We start from the raw sequence: 12,401 nt of genomic DNA, 5'->3' as shown, positions 1-12,401 counted from the left end.
TCATTTGTTGGTCTTCTCTGGAAATAACTATTCAAGTTACCTGGATTGGGAATATGTCTTTCTCCTTTTCTCTAGTGCCGGTATACCTAACTTCAGCACAGATGTTCAGCACAGATGTTTTTCTAATTCCTTAAATTTCTTAAACCCAAACTCTCTTTGAACATCACAAAAATTGTGGTCTTTAAAACTAAAAGATGTTAAGAATACAGAAAAGACTTCTTCATACATGTTTAACATTAAATTTTTAGAAAAGCTGAGTAAAAGACAAAAGAGAAAGAACAAAGCTACTCAATTCTTATTCTCAATGTTCTCTAAAAATAAGGTATGCACTCAATAGGTAATTTTAAGAATTAGGTTTGAGGAGCAGACTCATAGCTTGAATCTGATTGACATAGGCCTATTTTTTTACTGCCTTAAACGTAGGTGGCTTACCTAGTAGAGTTAAAACAATCATAGAACCAATTTAAATAGCAAAATAGAGTATACCACATAACCATACATCATTAGAAGAGGGGCCTTTTAATCAGTCTAGCAGCAATATATGGAAAGATTCTAATCAGATTATAAGGTGTTCAATCTATTGAAAATAATATAGTAATTACTAAAGAGCTGCACAAGTTTATCATGAAATTTTATCAGTCTAATCTTATTTCAATAGCTTGTGGGAATGCTATGAATTTTATCCTGATCGAAACAAAACGTTTGATAAAATACCCATGACATGCTGTTTAAAATTTGGGCTCTAATAACAACTTAAATGGACATATAGCTAACTTGAAACTGATATTTAAAGAGTTCTCATCAATTGTTCTTCATTTTCTAGGTTACAAATGAAATGGGTTGTCAAAGGCCAGTATTGTGAGACAACTTTATGAATGATTTGAATTATATAGAGGAGAAAATATGTCAGATTTGTACAGCACACAAAATTGAATGAGACAATTAACAGTTTAGAAAATCAAAAAGACCTTGCCACTTCAAAGAAGCAACTTAAAAATAACAGTTTAAATGCAGCCATGTGCGATTTCTTTTCCCTTATGCAAAATAAATCAAATGCATAGGTACCAACATTGCTGGGGGATATGTGGCTTTCTAATAATATAAATGAAAAGTATCTTGGAATTATAATTGAAACTGAATATGAATTAACAGTGTAGCAGGGTTGCAAAAAAAATAATACAATTTTAAGCTCCATCAACACAAATAATTTTAAATCAGCCAAAATTAGAGCAGCATTGTTGGGATTGTATACGTTTCTTGAGTGTTATTGCTTTACAGCTCCCAGAGAATGATTGTCAGTGTCATTTTCTCTGTTATTGGTAAGGAAATATCTTTTGGTGCAAGAACTATATTCCCTGAGAAAAGTACAAATTAGAATATTTTAAGTGTTTCTGTTTTATCTGCTTCAACTGTATTATATTGAAACTGTGTTTTAAAATATGCTTCCTTTACAAAAAATGACTGTAGATGTTAACAAATGTTACATAATGTATTTCTTGCTTCTGGATAACTGTAGCAATGAAAATTGTTTGGTTACTGGCTCATAAATCTAAATGACGATCTCTCATGTCTGACAAAAAAAAACGGAAATAAGAAAAAGAACTGGGAATGTTATCAACGCACAGCAAATTAGCAGTACACCTGGAAAGGGGAAACCAAGCCTCCTAGATTTCCTATTGTTATATGAACAATTTCCTTTTGCTTCTTACTCTGAACTGCCTTTTTATTGACAAAAGGACATGGTGAAAATTCTAGGAATGCATTAATTCACTAAATGCTTTTTAGATGATTATTATTTAGGAATTATTATTTTTATTGTACTCATAAAATCTCAGTAGGAATACCTATGATTTCAGGAGGGGGGTGTATGTGTGCCTACTAGGGCCAAAATGGGGCGCCGTGGGGGTTTCGCATGTGAATGTGCAGGGGTGGGTGGGAGTGTGGGGTGGTCATACACGTATTGCATTATGGGTGCAGGCACGCGCATGTGCTGTTGATATGAGTGCGCGCACACGACGACAAAAAGTTTAGCTATCACTGATCTAGTGTATTAACATTAATCAAATTCAGCAAGTTTGGAAGCAGATGTTGTGACTTTATCCCTGTGATTTGTAACCACTGATTTTACAAGAAAGAGCCAAAATTTTAAATGAAACAATTTTTTAAAAAAGCAGTCATTTTGTTTTATCTGTAAAAAGAAAAATAAATAAATAAGATATCCATATTTTATTTATTCCCTAGCAAACAAGAGTTGCCAGGTTTTCTATGGTGATCTCATTACTGCATCTACAATAATGTTTGATTTGTATCCTGATATTTCTCCATCAAATCTGATTTATCACAACAGAATTACTGGCAAACAATTTCTAAGAATCCAGAAATATGTTCTCAATCAGTACTCAATGTTCTGTTATAAGTATTGCTTTTTTGTTGGCTAAATATAATAAAACATGACAACAAATGTTTGGGGATAGTGTATAAAGAAACACATGGGAGATTTGCATGCAAGCGTATGTGTAAATAAAAAATGCAGTATTTCTAAAAATTTAAATATGGTTTTCATTAACTGTTTTTTTTTTCCTGATTTTGAGACCTTGAAAGTTGGCAATTTTCAATCCATTTCTTACTTTCTAGCACTGAAAATAGAATTATATGGTTCAGAAGCCATACAAATTTTAGCTTAAATATGTATGTTTTGTAAATCTATACATGGGAAAAATGATTTCGTGCTCTCATCTAACATTGGCTGCTAATATCAGACAAACACCTGTTAAAAGAATAAAGTGGTTTATGATTCTATCTATCAATGTGGTATTCATATTAATACATTGTTACTGTCACATATATATTACTGGGCACTAGTTTAGTGAAATATCAACCAAAAGAGGAAAAGAAAAACTACAGTCACCAAATGTTCAAACATTAGCAGTGTTTCTTAAGGCTACTGATGTATATAATTTTTCATTTACTTAGACAATATCATGATTTAAAATTTTCTATTAGCAATTGTAATTAAATTCCTAACAACATTTTTATTACTACTGCATTTAGCTTATAAATTCTCAGTTAAGGCATGGGAAGCACTTGCTTTATAAGCAACTTTTAATCTTGCTTAAAATTGTTTGCCAAATCAAAATCAGTACTAAATGCTATTCAGTTATTCAGTAGTGATCATATAATGTAATTTGGACTTGATAAATATGATACCAAAAAATCATAACTGACAAGAATGCCTTCAACTTGTATATGAAACAGATTTGAAAAGTCTAGCACCTGATCAAGCTAAATATTTGGGAATCTTGGAAACATCAGATATTTTGCACAGCCAAATAAAGAAAAAAATTAGCTCAGAAAATTGCAAGCAATTAAGGAAAATTCTAGAGTCTAGCCTAAATGATGGAAAGCAGAGCTATTGAATCAAGGAACATACCAATAATTCAATATACTTCAGGAATAATTGTTAGGACTCAGATGGTTCTTGCAAACCAGAAAATTGATGATGTCTGTCGGGGTAATTATGATTTAATAGCTGACCAGCTGCTGTAATGTTATAATGCTGTAATACTGAAATGATGATGCAATGAGAATGAGCCAGCACAGTTATTTAACTGTTATCACTTTAAGAGGCTGTTTTATAAGAGAGGCCCTGTGAGGACATCTCTCTCTTGGTGTGTGCTTCCATACTGTAGTTGATGATTGATTGCTTGACTTTGAGTAGTATGTGTATGTACATATTCCTTATAGATAAACCACTATTTGAAAGACAAACATCTGTTCACTGTGTTTTGTCCTTGGGTTGTCTCAAAATAGCCACACTGTGTGCATTCTGACAATGTCTATGAATAATGTCCTACAAGTTCTAGTTATCTTGATAGATGATATCTTCGAAACAAGACTGGTGGGTTTGGACTCTTACGGTAAAACAAACTGTGGAGAAAGATATATGAGCACTTAATGATTACATTAAGACCAAGAAAGAAAGTTTATTGAAACAATCTCATTTGTATTTGCTGAAATGTAATCTAAATCTCTTATAAAAACAATCATTTAATATGAGATTAGAAATTGGTAGCCAAAGTACTTCATGAGCAATTTTAAAGAAAGTGAAGAGAATCATACCACACTAGAACACATTGTATCATGCTTATGTCAAAAGCACCAAGGTGCTTCCAGGTTGAAAGGATTTGCAAGTGAATCACCATTGCCAAGGGGATGCACAGTTGGGGGCTCCTTTCATGTCCCCGACAGGAGCTGGAGCGAATGAAAGGAGCTCACCTCGTCCCACTGCAGCACTTGGTCTTGAACACAGGCTTGCTACTTGTCAACAGTGTCCTAACAATTGGAGCCCCCCGTGCTCCTTACTAGAGCACATAGGAGTTCTATAATGGGTTACATAATAATAGGTTACAAAATAAAGCAGAAGAAAAGTGTATTTTTGTTGCCTAAGAACATGCTACCTACTACATACAAATGTCATCAAGGCAAAAGTGTCATTATATGGATAAAATAATGGACTATATAACAATGAATGCAGCAAAATTGCTCAGGCTGTTTACATGTATGTGCATACATATAACGAGGCATGATTGATTTGAGAAGATATTACACTAGTAAGGCTGAGGAGAGGAAATAGTTTTGAGCAAGGAGGAAGCTAGCCTGAATCTGTGCAGATTATTTAATCATTTTTTTCTTTTCACAACCATTCTTATTTTCCCAGGAAAAATGCCTTGTGTGGAAATTAATAATCCACATGCTTAAAAAACAGCATTCCGATCTCTAGGTTACTCTAGATTTCTCATATGGTCCATTTCTACATTTATTATTCAAGTACTTCATATACGGATGTACAGAAATGATTTTCTATATGTAAAGTATATGTAGTTACATTAACCACTAGGAAGAACCATGTGAGCACTCCAGTTTTATTGAAACTCTTCAAAGACAGGTAGCCAGGTGTTACGCAATGATTTTCTCCTATCAGGAATGTGCAAATCTTCATGGTTTTGATGATTATATATAATATTAGTTTTAGGAGCTATCTGGATCCTGTTTCTCAGTGGTTTTTAGAAAGGAGATGTAAAAATACTTTTAGAATGGTATATATTCTAAATATATATTGGTATATAAATGGTATATATTCACAAATGCAACACAAATGTAACAAGACAACATAAAAAATGGCTTTCTGCCTGGATGGCTCCCAGAGTGAGGCGATAGACAGAAAAGGGAAGCAGTATGCTCCCTTCCATATTTGGGTATACCAGGTGTTGTGACACAATACACACACACACACACACACACACACACACACACACAGACCATCTTCTCTTGCATACTCAGAGAAGACAGATACAGATGTCACATTATGCTATGCATGCATGCAAGGGATTGAAGTCATGGGGACATGACATAATGTGACATTTTTATCTATTTTCTTCTTAAGGTAAATTGTATGTATCATTTTGAAGGACTTTTATCACACCAATTTGAGAGTGTTGGAATGTTGTAATTGGTTACTGTTCTGTTTTGCGATAGTCCAAGGTGGCCCTTAATGGAAAACAGATAATTTGATTTACATAGAAGTTTAGCTGTACTGAAACCAAATAGCACTTCATGTTCTGAGTAGTAAAGACATTCACCAGTCCTTTGGTGACAGATAAAATGACCACATACTGTATGTTCTTTAGGCAAGACGAGCAATCTTTTAATCTCTAGAGAGATTTATTTATTTTCCTGGCATAGTATGTAGACTGAATGACTTCCGTGTGTGCCTAGCAGAATATAATTAAAAAAGAATAAATTTGCTCACAGCAGAGGATCTTGGAATGAAAATTTGCTTCATGAAAAATAATGCATAGTTGCCAATTCCCTCAAGCAAAAGCCTAAGTTAGCCAAACATCTATGTTTCAAAACTGGATGATTAAATATAACATGTTGCGACTTCGTTCTAGCTGAAATCTATTAAATTCAAAACACTCATTGCTAAGAATATATCATAACTAGTAAGAAAGAAGCAAATGTATTATTTAGTTGCCATTGTTATTTTTCAAAAATTCAAAGAACATCATTTAATCATTTATTTGTACGAAAATTGAAGGGCCATCTTTCTAGTGCAGACACATCATTTTGGATGGATAGGAATTTTTAAAATAGTTTAAAATTAAAACCAATCCAATTCGAAAATAGAAAGAGAAATTATCTCATAAATGCAAACAGATGTAGCAGATAACATATGCAAATAATTTGTATAATATCTAAGAAATAAATGCTTTCAAAATTAGCAAGGCCCTCTCTGAAAGGGAATTCTATAGTTAATTTTGTGCTATCAACAAGACATCTTCCTCTTTAAATGTACAATTACATTATATTGTATAACAATGGGAGAACTGATGGAAAAAATCAATTAAAAAATTACCACAAGGTATCATTTAAGAGAAATTATTGGGGGAAAGGAGAGGTAATAAAGAAAACTTCAAAAGTACTGAAAAAAATTCATAGGATTACTTAAAAAGTTTTTTTTTTAAAAAAAACAACAACTCAGGATTATTTTCCACCAGGGATCTTTTCAGAACCACTGACATTGTTGGTTAATGTCATAATTTAATATATGATATAATCAGACGTGGGCATTTTGTCACTTGCAGGACATATTCAGCCTGCATGGGGGTGGCATTGACAGAGGGTTTGTCTGTGTGTCTGTGTGTGTGTTTTGTGTGCTTGTCTCTTCATTGTCCTATGAAGCCTGTAGTGAAATGATGATAAATCAACATTCAGGATTGTTTGTATGCCCTTCTCTTATAAGGGCAGTGTCTCAGCAACATAGATAGGATAGGGGTATCAGCAGCATTGGGAATGAGGTCCTTGCAGGGGCAGAGTGTTGGTATAACGGCATTGGTAGATGGTGTTGGCAGAGGGTGAGGCCGCATCAGCACAGGGCAAGGTGTCAACACAATGTCTGGGGGGGGCAGGGCATTGGTGCAGCCCTCCACAACCGTCCCAGTTTCTCATGTGGTCCCTTGGGAAAATTAATTGCCTACCTCTGACATATACTGATGAGCACACAGCAAATTTGGGCCAACATTGGAAAAGAGATATGATCTCTGCCGAGAATATATGACTTGAAAATTTAATTTGAGGAATATGCAGCAATGACAAAATTAATAGTATGTCTCCACAATGGAAGTTGACTAAATTTAAGCAACAACTTTCCCATTTATTACACATCACACAACAAGACTAAATTTAAGCAACAACTTTCCCATTTATTACACGTCACACAAGGCAAGCGCAGATACTTATACAGGGATTCCTTGACTTTTACGTAGTGACCGTTCAAAGTTTACAACATCACTGGAAAAAAGTGATTCATGACCAATTTTTACACTTGTGACCATTACAGCATCCATATGGTCACATGATCAAAATTTGGATGCAGGGTAACTGGTTCATATTTATGACGGTTGCAGTGTCCCAGGGTCATATTTTGTGATCTTTTGACAAGCAAAGTCAATGGGGAAGCCAGATTCACTTAACAACCCTGATACTAATTTAACAACTGCAGTGATTCACTTAACAACTGTGGCAAGAAAGGTTGTAAAATGGGGCAAAATTCACCTAACAACTGCATCACTTAACAACAGAGATTTGGGGCTCAATTGTGGTCATAAGTTGAGGACTACCTGTAGTATCATTTTAAGTAGGAAGCATTTGATGTAAGGATGCAGTTTGATCTTCATATATTGCTTGATGTTTTGCCAACCCAGTACGTGGGAAGGAATCTAGGACTTAAAATTGTTTTTCTTGTTTTTTAATATTTTAATATTTTAAATGACTGCACATTTAGTGATATGTTATTTCCCATCCTGTATACTGTATCCTTTCTCACTTTTTTCTTTTATGTCGACATTTATTTTACACTTGCTTTAAAATAATGTTTTATAAATGTTTTAAAATAAAAGAAGGTCCTTTTATTTATTCTTTTAAAGTGAAGAAACAGTGCTTCTTTATTTAGAAACCACAGAGTTGGGCTTATGAGAGAAGGGCATACAAACAATCCTGAATGTTGATTTATCATTATTTCACTACATGCTTCATAGGACAATGAAGAGACAAGACTACCGAATGAATTCAGAGACGGCTTCCGTTTTCAGCCTTTCTCACGATCCACATTCAAGATATTGGAAATCTGAGCAAGTTGATCTTAAGCACCAGTGTTGTGCCTCACTCACTAATTAATGGAGAGAGAGGCTGCAGTGTAATAAACCCTTCTAGCCTGTAAGAATTAGCAGTGCCAATAAATCTTGCATCATTTCAAGTTAATACAGCACTGGCCACTCATGTGCTGTGTAGCTGAGAATTTGGCGTAGTTCTACTACTGTCACTTCAGTGAATTGCATCAGCCGGAATCATCATAACATTTGCCATCAACAGTTCACGTGAGTTCCAACTGCTTCCACAACATGTTTGATTCAAGTGTAACAACTGCATTATGTTATCAATGCAGAGTTTTAATTAAGATCCTGGTGAAATTGGTGGTAGTTCTTTCTTTCTTTGGCATCTGCACGACCTGTCCATCACATCAAAAGAGAAAGAAACAATACAGCAAAAATCTAGTTTGCCTGTCAATTCATTTAATGGCCTGTTTTGGCAAATGAATAGCTAACAGTGAGATGAGCTCTGTGTGCTGAGATGACTGAAAACCTGCAATTCATTTGCAAGATGTAGCTATCTGGGGAAATGCTGAGTATTAGAAACAGACCATCTGCCTTTCCTTCTGTGGATAATATATTTTAGCAGAATTTATTCAAAGGAGCAGGCATTAAACTGGTTGTATTTTTCAGTTAGATTTAACACTGTATATCCACTTTAAGTCTATTGAGTTTAAATTGTTGTGCATAAATTTACAACCTAAATATTATCAAAAACTCCAGCTGTGCACTGGGTTCAATCACCAATGTATTGGGCTTGTTGCTTCCATCACGGTGTTACTTCTACATAATGATTCCTTCATGCATGGTGGTTTCGTGCATATAAAATATAACATAAAATGCCTACATTCTCTGCATTTTGCAAGGATTTAAACCACACAGGAAAATCACAAGCAAAGCCAACAGAAACGAGCCATAGTTCACGTCTTTCTTTTGTACCTCAGTCAAAATGTCTGAATGTCTGAATTGAAGGGTTTTTCCCCAGTCTATTTATAAGAATATTGCACTGTAATAATCTTTCCTATGAATCTTCCAGCTATTTATTGGGAAAGAAATCAAATATGGAACAGAGGTTCATGTGGAGTGCCTCTTCTGATACATTATTCTTTTTCCAGAAAATCCAATCTATAGGAAAATAATTGGTAATTAATTACTGGGACAGCCATAAGAAAATGTGGAAACATGCTGTTAAATTTGAATATCTAATACCGTAATTTATAGAAAGCTACCGTCAAGCCAAAATCAATCCTGAATTTTCTTAACCTGGTTTAAGCTTAAACTGGTATGAGCAAAGGAGAGATGTATCTTAAATGGTAAGTGTGGATATAACCTCTGATTCAGAATTTACTAAACAATAAAATGGAATCATAATATTAATATATTAATCTGGGACCAATGAGATTACTATTTGCAATGTAGGAATTATGACATGATATCATAATAGCATCATCTTAAAACCAATTAATTTTAAGATTTTGATCCATTTAAGATTAATTTTTTTTATTAGACTTCACTGCAGAACATGCCAATTCACCTGCAATTATTTTAAAGAAGATATTCATTTACATGAATGTTCATGTACTTAGTAATAATTGATAGTTTCCTATTGTAAAATTAATTAACTGATATTGTACACTACTTTATTTTACTATTAACGTAATGAAATATCTAATGTAAAAGGGGAAAAAACCAAGATGGTATCATTGTGCTATCTAGCAGGAGCATTAAAAAAATCATCAGAACCTGATGAATAATCCATTGTAGCTATTTTTCAGAATTAATTCACTAAATCTTTTGGTATTATCACCTGGTTGCTTTTTAATGCCTTCATGATTTAAAGACTATTATTACATTGTAGCTTAGGATATTTTCTTGCATATGTGCAACTGACAGATAGGATGCTAAATTATGATTTTAACAGATTTTATTTGTTATTTTTATTATTTTATTCTAGAATTTAACTAGAATACATCTTTATCCAGATCTTAGCTGAATTAATACAACCAGGCTCTGTCTGCCAGTAGCATATAAAACATTCCAGTTGCCAGAATGAAGCTGGAAGGCTATGATTTGTGTCCTCACTCTTTTGGATGGATTTTTTGAAATCTGTTAAGCTACAATTGGGAATCGGGATACATAGATATATTGCCTACAATACAGAAAATAATCGCCACAAATGCTAGCGCTATTACAGAGTCAATCCAAAGGCTATAATTTGATATAATTTGATATCTAAGGAAGCTGGAACACTGATTCTGGGGTGGTTGTGTTGGTACCTTAAAATTTTCTGAGGTGACATTCTTGTACTATGTGTGTTATAATTTGTTCCGGTACACCACAGTTTCATTGCAGATTCTTGGCCGTTCACCACTTAAAGAGCTTTGCCTTAGTTCTGGTATGGTCTGTCCTGATTATTCAGGTGGCTTCATATTTGGGAGGGGTAGGGCAACTGGAAGTGGTTTTATTAAGTGGATGCTTAATAATAAAAGTTTAGAAAATGTGTTCCTGCTTGTTTTATTCAGGGAACTGAAAACACAAGGAGAAAAGATTTGTTATCCTTGTCCCAGAGATGATTTTTCAAAAGGCAGCTGGTCTTTGTTTTTTATTTTGCAAAAACAAACAAAAAGGTTTGGAATAACCATGACCTGGGTGGCTGAGAATCTCCATAGATACTTGTTATCTGGGCTGTTGGTCTGAACTCTGAGCTTGGCAATTTGGTTGCAAATGTTTTGTCACTATTCAAGGAGATATACTGTGTTTCCTTGAAAATAAGACAGGGTCTTATTTTCTTTTGACCCCTGAAATAAGCACTTGGCCTTATTTTCGGGGAGGTTTTATTATTTTTGAGGTGCAGGAGGCTGCGAGCAGTGTCACCTCATGGCTGCTGCTATGTCGCAATATTTTAAGTGCGGGCTTATTTTGGGGGGAGGGTTTGTTTTAGCGCATGCGCTCAAAATCCTGATTGGGCTTATTATCTGTGGAGGTTTTATTTTCAGGGAAACAGAGTAGTCAGTGCGCTTTGAATTGTCTATCAGAGAGCTGGCCTTTAAGTACCTTTTTGTATGTGATGCAAATTAGTGTGGATGTTGTTTGTGCCAAACTCGGAGCACAGCCCAACAACCAACCCAAGCTATTTATATTCAAATACATTTCATACTTGTTCATCTTCAAGCATGGATAGTGAGTATACAGGTACTTAGATTTTGTCCCTTATTTAACCTCTCTCCCCCTTTAATATTGTTGAGGTGTTTAAATAATTAAAGTACTCTTATTATGGCTTGAATTGTTAAGGAGCATTTGCCACTCAAAATGTATCAGCAATCCTGTGTAGCAGTTGGCTGATATAATATAATTCTGTGTCCTATGTATGATTAAACTAAATAAGTATATTACAGAAGTGAGTACACCCCCTCACATTTTGTAAATATTTAAGTATATCTTTTCATGTGACAACACTGAAGAAATGACACTTGGCTACAATGTAAAGTAGTGAGTATACAGCTTGTATAACAGTGTAAATGTGCTGTCCCCTCAAAATAATACAACACATAGCCATTAATGTCTAAACGGCTGGCAACAAAAGTGAGTATACCCCTAAGTGATAACGTCCATTTTGAGAGAATTTTTCATCTTTTAACCATATTTTGTAGCCTGAACTGGAGTTATAATTGAGTTCAAGAGATGAATCTCCCAGATATTTTCCAAGTAATTTCTTTTACTTCCTATACATTTTATTCTCTCATCAAACTTGCTGCTGGACATCTTTCTACTAGTGAGGGGCGAATTAGAGAGTAGTTGCCTCCTTGCCATAGAAAAGAATATTTCACTTCTGAGAACGTTTACAGTATTTGTTCATATCATTAGGAAAAATCACACAGATACATTAACAGTATACTTTAAGCCAGTGTTTCTCAACCTTGGCAACTTGAAGAAGTCCGGACTTCAACTCCCAGAATTCCCCAGCCAGCAAATGCTGGCTGGGGAATTCTGGGAGTTGAAGTCCGGACATCTTCAAGTTGCCAAGGTTGAGAAACACTGCTTTAAGCTATTAAATGGAAAGTCCACTAACTAAACACCAGTCAACTGCTGAGCCAGTGATACCCAAAGACCATAATCTAAGGGCATCATCAGTTCCAAAGGGACCACCTCTAATACAATAGGAGTTGGCTAGTAGAAGTGATGCCCTCTCAATTG

This window comes from Thamnophis sirtalis, unplaced genomic scaffold (genome assembly GCF_051295495.1).
Source record: "Thamnophis sirtalis isolate CommonGarterSnake01/CBP01778 unplaced genomic scaffold, rThaSir2_p1.2 scaffold_10, whole genome shotgun sequence".
NCBI classification, from domain to species: Eukaryota; Metazoa; Chordata; class Lepidosauria; order Squamata; family Natricidae; genus Thamnophis; species Thamnophis sirtalis.
The sequence above is the reverse complement of the archived record's forward strand: the minus strand, read 5'-3'. Positions refer to the sequence as shown.